This window comes from Tenebrio molitor, chromosome 9 (genome assembly GCF_963966145.1).
Source record: "Tenebrio molitor chromosome 9, icTenMoli1.1, whole genome shotgun sequence".
NCBI classification, from domain to species: Eukaryota; Metazoa; Arthropoda; class Insecta; order Coleoptera; family Tenebrionidae; genus Tenebrio; species Tenebrio molitor.
The window spans coordinates 6,938,267-6,952,253 of NC_091054.1; the positions used below are offsets into that span (position 1 = coordinate 6,938,267).

At 34.0% G+C, this 13,987-nt stretch overlaps 2 protein-coding genes across 2 annotated transcripts in view; one reads left to right on the forward strand and one right to left on the reverse strand.

Moving 5' to 3' along the window:
• Positions 1-774, reverse strand: part of LOC138138768 (protein gooseberry-like) — a 29,392-nt gene extending 28,618 nt beyond the window's left edge. Inside the window, exon 1 of the mRNA XM_069058803.1 lies at positions 738-774. The gene's annotated coding sequence lies outside the window, so the exon portion shown is untranslated. The remainder of the gene's footprint in view (positions 1-737) is intronic.
• LOC138138772 (protein gooseberry-neuro-like) overlaps positions 1-13,987 on the forward strand; it is a 74,158-nt gene that overhangs the window by 28,326 nt on the left and 31,845 nt on the right. The window lies entirely within an intron of this gene.

A 13,987-nucleotide genomic window follows, 5' to 3' on the forward strand; every position in this document is an offset into this window, starting at 1 on the left:
TGTTAATTTTACATGACAGGACGTGAAACTGTGCCCACGAGACCATTGAGCGATTTCACATTATGCTTCAATTTCTCCACTGGTCTAAACTAATCCAGAACGGTACTTACTCAGAAGTGGTCGTTCCGTTAACCCAGAATTTCTGTCATCCCATGAGAAAACCGAGACCCGGACAGGATAATGTACCGTACGTAATGAATTAGTCCCATGCGTTTTGAAACAAATTCCGAGATTCAGTACTTACACCGGGGGACTAATTCGAATGTCGATTTTCGTGAAATAACGAAGACAAATTGATTTACCGAGCAGGACAATCGCGAACATTTATAATTTAACATTCGACATTGTTAACGAGTCGTTCGACATCATAATCTGTTTCGCGAAAAAAAAAATATCGTGTGATGGATGACGTAAAAACGGTGTTGTGTGCGTTTCGACCCATGAAAACGTCGCTGTAGGTCGAATATTATCCAAAGATTTGCCGCCAATGGAATCAATAAATGATTGATTGAGATGGATATCAGATGTTCGTTAGCTCACAATATGACTAGGTGTTGTAAGCATATCTCACGTTTCTTTTTTTTTAATCGTTCTTTATTTGCATCGGGTCAAATGTGGCCCGAGTACCTGTCTGATTTACAGGTACCTACACGAGGAAATTGACTCCTACACGGTGTTGAAAGATCGGCATGTTTTCACAATGTAGATTTTTATGAGATAAGGAAAATTGGACTCACCACAAAAGCTGGGGATCTTTCAACGTCGCGTATAACTGAAAAGAAAAAACTTAAATTTAGAAACACAATGTATATTACATAAAGTGTCAAAAATAATGAATGCAAGAAAGTAAGGTTAGAAAGGTATTTGTTTAAAACATTAAGGCCCGGTTGCATAAAGCTTAGTTAACATCGTGTCAGCTAACGAGTCAAGTCGGAAATCCGCCCATTTGATTGGCTGATTCAAATCCAATGTTAAATATTCCCGCAATCAGATCGCTTGACATTATGTTAACTTTAATAACAAACTTAACATCGCTTTATACAACCGGGCCCAAGTACTCGTATATCAAATTTTTAGTAATTAAAATTAATTGTGTTAATGTCTTCCAATCACTTAACTTTTGATGCCACAATCAATCAATCAGACTCGTATGGCTTTGTCCTCAAGACTGAATCGATTACAAATTTTGTTGGTTACACGATATCTAAAGTGTTTATACACAAAATAAAAAATTAATTCTATAACAATGATTGAATATTTGGTGAGATGATGCCGCATGAAAATATAAAAGATACGGGAATTTTCTTCACGTATTTCTTTCAAATTATCATCATTTTATTTTTAGTTAACACCTAATTATTGTACCGAGTTTCATCAAAATATATTCACTATTTCTGGGTGTTGCTTTTCCATGATAAGTAAGTATAGGTATAATGAAAAAATAAGAAAAGCATTAAACCAATAAGGGAAAAAAAATTGTTGTCTTCTTTGCTGGAGTCAATAAGATTGCCTATTTTAATATACCTATTAGTTACCGTTACGAGTATAAATTCTTCGAGTATAAATGAGGACGGAGGTACTTACTTCCTTTTTTGCCTCAAACTAAAGAAGTTACATTTTGATAAAAATAAACAAAGGTAACCTACCCTAAGTACCGCAAAATACAAAAACTCTACAAATAATCATATCTTTAACTTTCCCATAGAAAGTCTTCAGAAAATAAGTAAATGTGCATTTCAATCGAGATTTATAAAAAACATCATCAAATTACATTCTTAAATAAGTATTAATAATTTTATTCGGAATCGTATTGTAATATGCATATTCCTAAACCTTATACGAGGGCGGAAAGTTAACCATTCCTTTTTATCTTTACTTCCTTCTCTTGGTCAGTAATAGGCCACTTTCCGCCCTATTATAAGGTTCCAGTGGCGTACTTACTGAAAGTAGAAAAACAGTAGAAATGAAACTGCATCAAATTAATTGTATATTTGCTAAAAATGTAATGATTCCGAATAAAATAGTATACAAACCTCGGGGGGAATGTGTTTCTTTTCTGTCTCGAGCATTAGTTTACCTCGGCTACGCCTTGGTAAACTATCTTAGCTCTCGACAGGAATGAAACACTCGGTATGTAAACTACTATAAACTAGACATAGGAGATAGCGAAATACATTTTCCTCTAAAATGTATGAAACTTTTGAACGTTCGAGCTTCTGTTTTTAAAAAATTCATGTTATCATTTTTCCCCTACTTTTTCACTGAAAATGTTTTCCTTTTTTCACAATGAGAAATTGCACAAAGTGTCCCCAAAAGAACATATATCAAGAGTCCTGTGGAATTCGAATACATATATTTAATTTTTGCCGCTTTATAGCATATGGTGGTACCAAATAAAAAAACAAAGGTTATGTAAAATGACAGGTTTTTAATAAAGACTGTTGTAAGATGAAAATTAATTAGAATATAGAAAAAGTGAAGAAAATTACAAGAAAAAAAAGTAAAACGTCGAATTCACAACTGACGCTAAGATTTAATAATAATTTGACATTTGACTGTTGACATCTGATTTGACGTTTTCAACGGCTCGACGTAGTTCGACACAATCAAATTATCGAACAGTATAATTCCGCAAGACTTGATATACGTTCTTTTAGAGACACTTTGTAGGAGTGTTTATTATTATTTGTGTTAATAATAATCAAAGAGATCCTGTAAGAGAATTCATTTATTTGTTGTCGATCTGATGAAGTATGTGTAGATTGTAGAGGATATTTGAATATCCGACATTCGAGAATTCGAGATTTAATTTGATCAAATTTAAAAAATGTATTGTTTCTCTCATTTCTAATAAAACATGAATATGTCTAGGTATACCTACCCATATTTATTTTTTAATTTCGATATTGTAACGTTGTTCCAAAAAATAATGATCAACGAAAATTTTGAAACAAAATTAAAATGTATTAGTAGATAAATAAACTAGAGTTTAATGATTTTCTCTACCGTATGCTCCCGAATTGAGTTCACAAGAGAAAAAAATATATATTTTCGATTTTACGCAAAAACTTCAGAGGAATAACATTTTTTGCTTCATTTGAAACTCCCATTTCCGTTATTAAAATCTCAGTATTGCATTGCAGTACTGCATTCTTAAATTAACATTTTCTGTTAAAATTTGGATTAATTTTCATGTTACCTAGGTATAAATTTTATTATAGTTGACCTTGCTTTTTGGGAAACAACTTATTAGTTATTACTGTTAGAAATAATTTCAAAATGTTATCATTAGTAATACAACGAGAGGGTACGAAATTGCCGGAAATTTTCGATCTCATTATCCGAGTATTTGTTTCGACGACAATTTCCACAAGTGAGCGTAGCGAACGAGTGGAAATTGTCTAAGAAACAAATACGAGTAAAATAAGAAGAAAAATTTCCCGCAATTTCGTACCATCGAGTTGTATTCGGCATGACAATTCCACGAAGGAAAATTTCATTCTCAAATTTTACACATTTTTTTTAATTTATACGTATTCTTATGACTCTCAAAGCGTTAGTTAACGTAGTTGAAAACAACCAAAATTTTGCTGTGGACCAAAAATGAGTTTATCAAAATTCGAGGAAGGAGGAGAAAATTACAGCGATAATTTTTGGAAGGTGGAGATGATTACAGCGATAATTTTTCGATAATTTTAGGACCATGCTAAATTATCGGTGTAATTCGTTCCTAATTGGTCCAATGATTCAAAATACTACAAGCTGATTGGTTGAAATTTTCTGAGTGGAATTGTCTTTAGAACAGAATGTATTTTGTAATCCAGTGTTGGACCGGTTTTCGTCCACACATAAATACAAAATTTAATGAAAAATTTCCCAACAATCGTATGTATCACGCATGGGTGTGCAGAAGCTTATAAAAAAGTTTCTTAAAACTGAATCAGTGACTAATTTGCAAAAAAAAAAAATATAGTGAAGACCTGCCTAATAGTGCTGAAGAACTAAGGCACATAAGGAACGCTGCAGCATCATTAACAATCGAAGAAATTCCAAATAGTTTTAAAGAAATTCGATGTAGGGTTGAATTATGTGCAGAAAACGGCGGAGAGTTAATAGATAGAGAATACTTTTACATTCAATTATTGTTTGATTTTTTCAAAAAAAAAGTAAAACATTTTTTTCTGCATGTTCTACTATTTTAATGTTAAGTCTTCCTCTGCGTTGAAGAAGACTTTTTAATAACTGAAATGGGGGTTTCAAATGAAGCAAAAAATGTTATTCCTCTGAAGTTTTTGCGTAAAATCAAAAATAAAAATTGTTTCCTCTTGTGAACTCAATCCGAGGACATACGGTATAAAGTTTTGACAATACTAATTCGATTGAAACAATCATATCAATATTTTATCATTCTCCATCAATTTAAAACAAGCATCAAACATACTTAGAATTATAACCTGCGACAACTACCACATCATTTTAGATTATTATTATAAAATAAAATTTTATTTTATTTTATTTATTATTAGTATTCTACTTAAATGATTCTTTATCAGTAATAAATATATAAGAATATTTTTGAGACGCCTGCTGAATGTAAATTAAATAAAAATAACATAATTAATTTTATTGGACAATTAACACAAAAAACAATTTACTTACGTACTCGTCCTTTATCGCAAATTATATTTCCAATGACTTATTCGTGTTTAATAGGTACTATTATCATCATAATCAGCCTGCCAAATTTCTCATTGACATGAAATGTGGTGAGGAAACAATTTAGTGACAATAAATCGACACTGATGATCATCAAGTGCACAGCACGAGCTCATTTATCGAATAAGAATTAATCTGTTTGGGTTTTAATTACCTACAAGTGACAAATGTTGCAGTTTGGACAATCGTTCGTATAGGTTGCTTACGATAATTTCACGATTGCAAACAGAATGAAAAGTAATGTTTTCTTCAAAAATTTTTCATGGAGCAATGTTTTAATAATTCTACTAGAAACAATTGGGTGATCTTGATGGCATATAAAGATTCATTCAAAGGAAAAAAAGAAATTCAGTTTGTGCAAGTAAATATTTCTCAGTTGATAAACAACAACAACAGTACCTACGAAGTATTGTCTGCTAAAATTTGGAATCTACCTTTGCCATTCATGAAATATTATCTGACCATCAGGGAACTCTCATTAATTCGAGCGCCTACAGACAACCTTATTAAGTTCTAATCCAATTTTCTGGCCCAGGAATGTTTCAACTTCAGTCTGTAATTGTCAATTATACCAATAATCAGTCATGAAATCATTCCTCGTAAATTTTCGAATTGGTAATTGTTAGATAATTTTTTAAATAAAATTTATCACTTATCATTCATATAGCAGCAATAAAATTATTATTCATGCGCTTTTCATAAAATTTGCCCCTTTGTGTTCCCATTACGACCATGCGGCAATATTTTTTAATAATCTCGAACAAGCGATAATAAAAATACGATTTTTAATTACGAAGCTTTGCAACGAAGCCCACGACGATTTTTCTTTTATTTACTTTTTTTCGTCGTCGAAAAGCGACAGACGCGGGCGGCACCTCATCATTTTCGGAAACAGTTTCGATGTCTTTCAAGGAATCTGGATCTAATGGGGTCACAACCCGACATATGTTGCGAGACCTGAGGGCTCCCAAAGCACACGGGGCTTAAACCCATCGACACATTAATGCCAGCCTCGGGCCAAAGCGGCTCTTTTGGTCTCAAACGCTCAGCCATTTATTGTGTTTTATTATGTTCGGCCACGTTCAACTTTCGCCTCGACTCTGCACTGTGAACACGCTTTTAGGCAGATTTACAGGGCGGATCCGTAAACTCGAGCCGCGACTAGGATAATTTATTTTCTATTTGCGGATCATGTTTCAGGCTGACAATCAAACTCGGGCTTATTATTGCGTCACATGTGTGTTATGTTGTGGTTGTCCCCAACGAAAACATGAAGCAAGATGTCGAAATTGACGCACCGGCCTGAAAATTCGATTTTAGTTAACATGGCTTACCGTGATTTAAACGATAACGATGTATTTTTTTTTTTACTTGAGTAAGTTGGTAAAACTGAAAGACTGAATGACCAAAGTGAATAATAAAAATATTATTGGCGGTGCTTTATTGAGGTTTCTTTTTAGCCAATAATAATTTGAATCTTTTTTTTTTAATAATCTGTTCTGCATATTCGACATGAATATTGTCCGATTTTTTTGTTTCCTAAATAGCAAAACGAATAAAACGATTGAAATATGACCAGACTAATTTCAAAATAACGACCCACATTTTCATCTATAATCGTGTCAAAAATAAATTACTCCCTAGCATTTAGGGATATTCGTTACTAGGTTTCCATAAAATTGCTTAGGTTGGAGGCTGTGGTTTCTGGTGACAAACAAAAGATATCGTAACCGTAAGGCAGCGAATTCTTGGTAAGAGTTGCATATGGCTCTATTTCTCCCTAAGTAATAGATGTTTTTTAGTTTCACAATCAATTTTGGTTTCTAGCGGCATATTTAGTTGGACTTAATCTTTCAATTCATAGTAACCAACCTTCAAAATTACTTTTGAAAATTCTAGTTACACACAACATGAAAAACGTTATTTCCCTAAAAGTTCGAATTCTAGGGGGTAATTTATTTTTGACACGATTATAGTTACCTTTTCATTACTTTTGTAAAAAAACGAAGTGCCGCTCTACAAAAAAAAAAAAGAAGGCAGTACCCTAACCTCAAAATACATACAGGGTTATTCACGAGAGGGGTACTTCTGAATTTCTTTTTGTCGCAACCCATTATACACATTGCAAATTATGAAATATCGGTTATCTGTCAATCTGACATTTCTAACAAATCTATCCAACTTACTTTGATTTTTAATTTAAAAGAAATATTATATTTGATTTAGTAGTTAGTGCTATCGGTATTGTTGGTTGCGGCAAAAAAAATTCAAAACGACTATCTCTTGAATAACCCTGTATACATCAAAATTCCAAATGTGATTTATTGCGAAGGGATGATATGAATGCACAGTTGAGATTGAAATGGAAAGGAAGCACACAAAAGCAAGCTACAACAAGTGTTGAAAGTGGCCACCACTTTGGTGCATACATAAATCTACACGACGTTTCATATTATTAAAAATGTGCTGCAATACTCGTATATCTCGTTGCATTTCAACGTAATCCGTGGCATCAGTTCTTGCAAATTGTTGATCCTTTCTTTGTAGACCTCAGTTTTAAGAAAGTCAAATATTGAGAAGTCAAAGGGGGTGAGGTTTGGTGATCTTGCTGGCCAAGTTCCCATGCTTACAACTCGACGAAGGAAAATTTTCTCGAGTAGTATGAGCTGTTGCTCCGTCTTGCTAAAAGTAACCGTTTTCAAATTCATCCGGATGCACATGGTCTAAAAATTGGTTAAACAATTGTTGCCTATAACGTTGACCATTGATTGTATCGTTGGCCCTATGATTCTACGGCGGGATACAGCTAACCATATTCCTATCTTTACAGCATGTAAAGGAACCCCAAGCAAATTGCAGGGATTGACAACAGACCATGTTCGGTAATTTAGTTTGTTGACATAACCACTTAAATTGAAGCAAGATTCGTCCGTAAAGAAACTTAGATCGAGAACGTCATGGTTGTTTAAGTTTTGTTGAAAAAAGTTGCAATACTGCATTCGACTGTTGGGATTTCTCGACAAGATTTCTTGGACTACAGATACTTTGTTTGGATGCAGGTGTAAACGACGGCTCAGAATCCTTCTGACGTTGGTGTGGGACCATTTGTTTGAGCAGACATACGACGTGTCGAGGAATGAGGATTTTCTGCAACGAGCTCTTCCACTTGATCGACGATATTTTGATCAGTTTGTTGCCTTGCAGTGAATTTCCTCTTCATCACACTTCCCATTGTGCGAAATCTGTCGACAATTTGGCGAACGTGGTGGTGCAATGTTGTTCGAAAACCTAAGTCGAAACTGTGCTTTGCATTCAGGCACAGAATATTGCCATTCCCCTTTACTACGCGCCAGGTCATCAATAGAGACGCTTATTTATCATGCTTATTATGTAATTCTAATATTTTTTATTAAGAATCACACCTCTTAAAATCTCCTACATTTTTATTATAAGTAGGTATATTACTACAAAGAGTTGCAAACTACATTAAAAAACGAAGAAATAACAACACTAACAATAGTGGCCCGCCCAAGAAATTCTTGCGCCCCAGGCCATTAGAGTCGACTGCACCGACGCTTTTTGTATATTTTTTTTTATTTTCTGGATTTTCTTTTGATTTTTAGGCGGCGCGGACCACAATCTTATATTTTGATCTTATTTGAACATAAATGATTAGATATGTATGTACATACTCGTATGTATTACAATATGCTCTTCAAGATTTTTCTCGTGTAATGTGCCTTTATTAAAGGTTATTACTTTTTTAAGTGGATCACTTTGCTGCATATTTTTGAAAAACCGAAGCACGCAAGTATGCACTACAGGATTTGAAACCATGAAAAATAAAAATTTCGTATTATTATATGAGTACATATTATTATAATCTGTCCCAAAAATGGCGCACTAACGCTGCACTACAGTGTAGAAGAGATTACCGTAAACGTCTGAAAAATGTTAAAAAAATTCTACTGGAATTATGTATTTACTGATTTGGTGGTCTTTGAAAGTGGCACTTTCAGGTCAATTATTTCGAAATATATGTATTAAATTGCCATTTATAATAAAACGAGTAGTCCAAATTATGTCTATTATTTTTCAAACTGGTCACGAATTATTAATTGTGCTTGGGAATGAATCCACGAGTGCGTCAGCACGAGTGAGATTCCCAAGCACAATTGAATGAGTGAAACCAGTTTGAAAAATAGTCTACATAATTTGGACTACAAGTTGTATTCGGAGGACTATTCCATGAACCAACTTTGGCAATTTGGTAGCAAATCGGAAGAAGAAATTAACGCAGAAATCGAACAACAAAAAAAAACAACACGTGAGTCCATTTGGAAGCAATTCTCAAGGCTGCATTCATTTGTTAAAAATTATCGCTGGCATCGCTAGTGGTAGGTAGGTATTACCGATACAATTTCCACGAGTGGGAATATTCGGTCAAATTTTTTGAAACCATGGTAACAAATGTGTAAAATTGTGTTTTTATTGGTCCATTTTTAACAAATGACAGGTGAATGGAATAGTCAGTTATAATACATACCACGAGTAGTCAAAGATTGTCGAATATTTTTGTGGTGGTCTCACGAATGGTCATTCGCTTTATGAACACCATGAGTGCGTAGCACGAATGGTGTTCGAAAGCGTAATGACCATAAGTGATACCATCGGAAAAATATTCTACTATCTTTGACTACGAGTTGTATTCAACAGACTATTCAATTCACCTGTTATTTTTCAAGTATTAACCAATAAAATAGCAGATATTTACTTTCGTAGCCTAGCAACAGAAAATTCCAGCGAATATTCCACTAGTGAAAATATAACTGACTATTCCACTAGTGGTCGAGGTGAATATTTTAAACAATCCTTGATTATTATTTTTATTCAAGGAAATTATTACTTTCTTACCAAGTTAACTGAACAATGAAATCATGTGTTACGCAGATTTGCGAACTAGCTTTGAAAATTTTTATTTTAATCATTGATTTGGTTCATTGAATAGTCATGAAAATTACATTGAATCGTACATATTATCGCAAATTACAAGATCATTCACTACCAATATCTAACCCTGCATGTTAGAAAATTTAGAAGTTTTGGAAATCGTAAAAATTATCTTAAATCCACTACGGCAACATTGCAAGGTAATGATGTACGAGTATATCATTGTTTACATTATATTATCGTTAATTGCAATAATTGATTTTTTTTCATTTGTCATAAAAAAAATGCATTCATCACAAACGCCACTGGACAGGTCCCGTTTTAATCTAGGGAAAAATTGAGAACTCTGCGCCAGCTATCGTGCACTTTTGGGTGGCCGCGTGTGTACATTTAAACATCCTCCATAAGGTAGTAAGTAGTTAGTGCTCCAATTTTGGGACATTCTGTATTACCTAAAAGTCTTGAAATAGTAGAAAATTCTTTCTGTATGCAAAATGTTCATTGTTTGTTTCGTTTTGTTTTTTCCAAATAATGACAATAAAATTAAGCGTAGGGTAATTCCGGGGGAGTTGCCCCAGCGGGAGAGATGGCAAAAGCCTTAAACTCGGCTATGTATTAACAGATATGGCTACATGTATTACAGGTGATTAGTTAGTTTGACGTGACAATAAGTTGCGGTGTGTGGTGTGGAAAAATCCTCAAGTAAGGCAAGTTATCATGTTTATTACTTTGTAAGTAGGCTTGAAAATATTTGGATACTGACCCTGAAGCTTCTATTTTGTCAATGCATTTAGGTAGAGTGGTAATGTTTTTGACATTTAAGAAGCTAATGTAAGGTTATGTAACGGGCTATATTTCAAAGCATTAGGACGCATAGTTTCTTTAATGTAAGGTGGGGCATCACACCCGTTCTTTGGGATAGATGGCACAACGTAACTCGGGTGAGATGGCTTACGATATGCACTAATATTCAGAAATATGATCATAAATATGTTTGTGATATGGGAGACATAATATTTGTTTTCATGTTTTTGCTTCAAATGCCAACCAAATACATAAGAAAATCAGGTTCTACCAGAGGTTCCTGGTCGGAAGATGCCCTTCAACGTGCAATAGCAGCAATAAGAAATAACATGGGAATAAATGTACTTAGCTTCTAAAACATTCAATATTCCTTCAAGGACATTATGGAAAGCATTGCCGTAAGATGCCGTAAGACATTTTTGTATGCTCCTGTTTATACAAAACAATTGATTTTAGTTTGTGCCATCTATCCCTGACAGGTTGGGATAGATGGCAAAATACATTTTTTTTAAATGATTTATTTTTTTGTTATATGAGTTATAGCTTAACTTGTTTGTATTGATAAACTTTAAATAAACGTTACTCCATCCACTACATCGCTTTTTTTGGATATAAAAATTGAACATTTTCGAAAAAAATATATTTTTCCAATTGTGGGGCATCTCTCCCGGACTTACCCTATCCAAATATATAAACTTGAAAGTACATTATTTTGAAAACATGTGACTTTATAAATAGTTAATAACAATAAGTACCGAAAATATTTATTTTCCATTATAAGAAATTGCATTTAATAAACGAGGCACATTCGGAAGTTCAGATTGCCCATAAGTTTTACACAAGTTAAAAGGAAGTATTGGTCGATGCATCAGGTTATTTCAAAATGAGTAATGCATCTAGTTGTGAAGTATGTACGGTGATCGGTGATTAGTGCCATCTAGCTCCGGAGTTGTTTTGTTGCACGAAAATGCAAAACTGCATATACCTGTTGCAGAAATTCAAATGGGAATTTTTAGAACATCCTGCGTATAACACCGTCCGGCTAGCATCTGTTTCTTCACATGAAGAGACTTTTCACAGGTCAGCGATTTAACACCGATAAAGAAGTTAAAACGGAGGTGCATGATAAGGTAATTCGGACGAGATTTCTACGAGAGCGGCATAGACAAACTTCAACTGACAAGGCGATTGTGTTAAAAGGTAAACTGTACCTACTGTACCTACGCTAATCATTAAAAATAAATATTTTCAAAACATTTATTCTTGAAATATTTATGTCCAATCGGAACTTATATTCTGGACGTGCATAATATTTTTATTATTATTGTCAACATTATGCGTGATGGTACACCCTTTTCGCTTTCCACTCACTTGCTAGTCAAAATGTTAGCGAATTTAAAAAATAAAAAAAAAACAGTTCAAGAAGCCAATCATCATAACCGCTCCTTGGTCGTTCGTGCAAATTTTCGGTAAAAAACCCCGTTAAGTTGATGTATGGCCGCCGCCTATGTCCCTCCGGCATTGAGTCCGCGGACAAGAACGACACAACAAAATAATAAACAAAATTATGTTATTTATATGACGACATGATTTTCAATATATTTAACAGTAAAGCGGTCGCATTATGGCTATTGTTGGACGCCGCCAGAATGAGTTAAACATGCATTCAGCCGGCGCACAATGACCGGTAAAGAGAATACCGCCCTGGAAGCACAGGACTGTACATCACAATTTTCAAAGCTTACCGATGATCAAGGGTGCGATAAAGCTCGTCTAAAGGAAACGAAGGCAACGCCTCGACGTAAACAACGACAGGATAGATAGCGATTTGATTTGTTCGGTGGATTTGTGTAGGTGCCTTTCGAAATTTTCCCTCGACTCCGGACCTGGTTCAACACGGTGTTGCTTAATTGGTTTGAGAAGTGGTTGAAACATTGAAGAGGGGTTGGACAAGTGCAATTTATAATCGGTTAATTATGAGACCTTGCTCAACGTTGTGATATCGGGTGGATGTATGGAGATGAATGGGTCGTGGAACAGGAATTAAAGTGACCGGAGGGTCCATCCAAGAGCTCTTTCCCACTAAATCAAATCTTTATTTCTTTTATAAACATCGATAATCCTCTTAATTTAGTTGATGTAAATGCTTCAAAATCTTAAATTTGATCGATCTATGGATTTAACAAAATGATAAAATTTTAGTGAAAAATACCTCTTTGGTAGAATGATATTCTTTATCTGCTGTATCTTGCCGCGGCGTTCCATACATTTTGACAATGTTTATCAATTAAGTATAAATTTTTTATTATGGACAACGAACTTTACAGGATGATAGAATAAAATGCCAAAAGTGGAAGTTTTTTCATTCGTTTGCGTTCATAAAATATGTGATTTTTGAATCGGTCAAGAAGCGTTAAAAAAGTGCCATAGCGCTTCATTTTTTAACGCAATTATAAAATTTTTCATTCATAATTAGTAGTTTTTTTAACGAGTTCATATGTAAATTGGGAATTTTTTGGCATGAGTGGGCCAATTTAAAACGCGAGTAAAACGAGCGTTTTAGAGGTCCACGGGTTCACACAGGAGAAAATTTTCAAATTTTGAGTGTCGAAAAAATTGTTATCTAAACTTACGGCCGTCAAAAAAATTTTGTATGCAACTCGTTAGTAAAGTATTTTTTTTTTACTCGGCGGATTTGCGCACTCGCTACATTTTTCTAAAAGTTATCGTGAACGAAAATATTGCAGAAAATTGCAAATATTTACAAAATTTCCAAAACCACTGATCCGATTTACACCAAATAGGCCCAAAGCCCTTAGTGAGACAAACATTTTGCTAAAAGAAAAATTTTCTTTGTTTTGAGAATAGAAATACAACCAAAATTTGACCATGTCTCGAACACGATTTTTCGACCCTATCACCCTAACCATATTTCCATTTCTTTATGTAATGAGGAAGCAAAAAGAAAACTGCTACCTCTTTCTAAAATCAGCATCTTTTAAATTAAAGAAAAAGTATTGGTCGCTCTCAGTTGTTTTAGTGAACAAAATACATGGATTTTCTCTTCCTTGTGACCATCTCCTCCTGCATTAAATAGTATCCTTCCCATTTAAACAATTAAATCATTAAGAGTAGAAGTTAGTCTTTTTATGCTAAACCCAGAGTGTGAACACCGAGACGAAGTCGAGGGCACAACTGGGCTAAGCACAAAAAACCTTCTACACTGAATGATATATGCATACCATTTTATCGTTAAGCGGATTACAAAAAAAATCGAACATGAACTTATTTATTTTCTTTTGGTAAAATGACAATTTTCAAACTTACAATTTTCAAATTTTAAGGCGCCAGTAATTCCTAGTTCTCTTGTTGCAGTATTATTATCATCTGAAGGTTCAATAAATTTGTTTCACAGTCTAGGACTTAAAGTCTACTAAAGTTTAAAGTTTACTTTTTAACGTTAAACGGCCATCTTGCTATTTTTTATTTTGTTGACATCTGTCATTCGTGCACATGG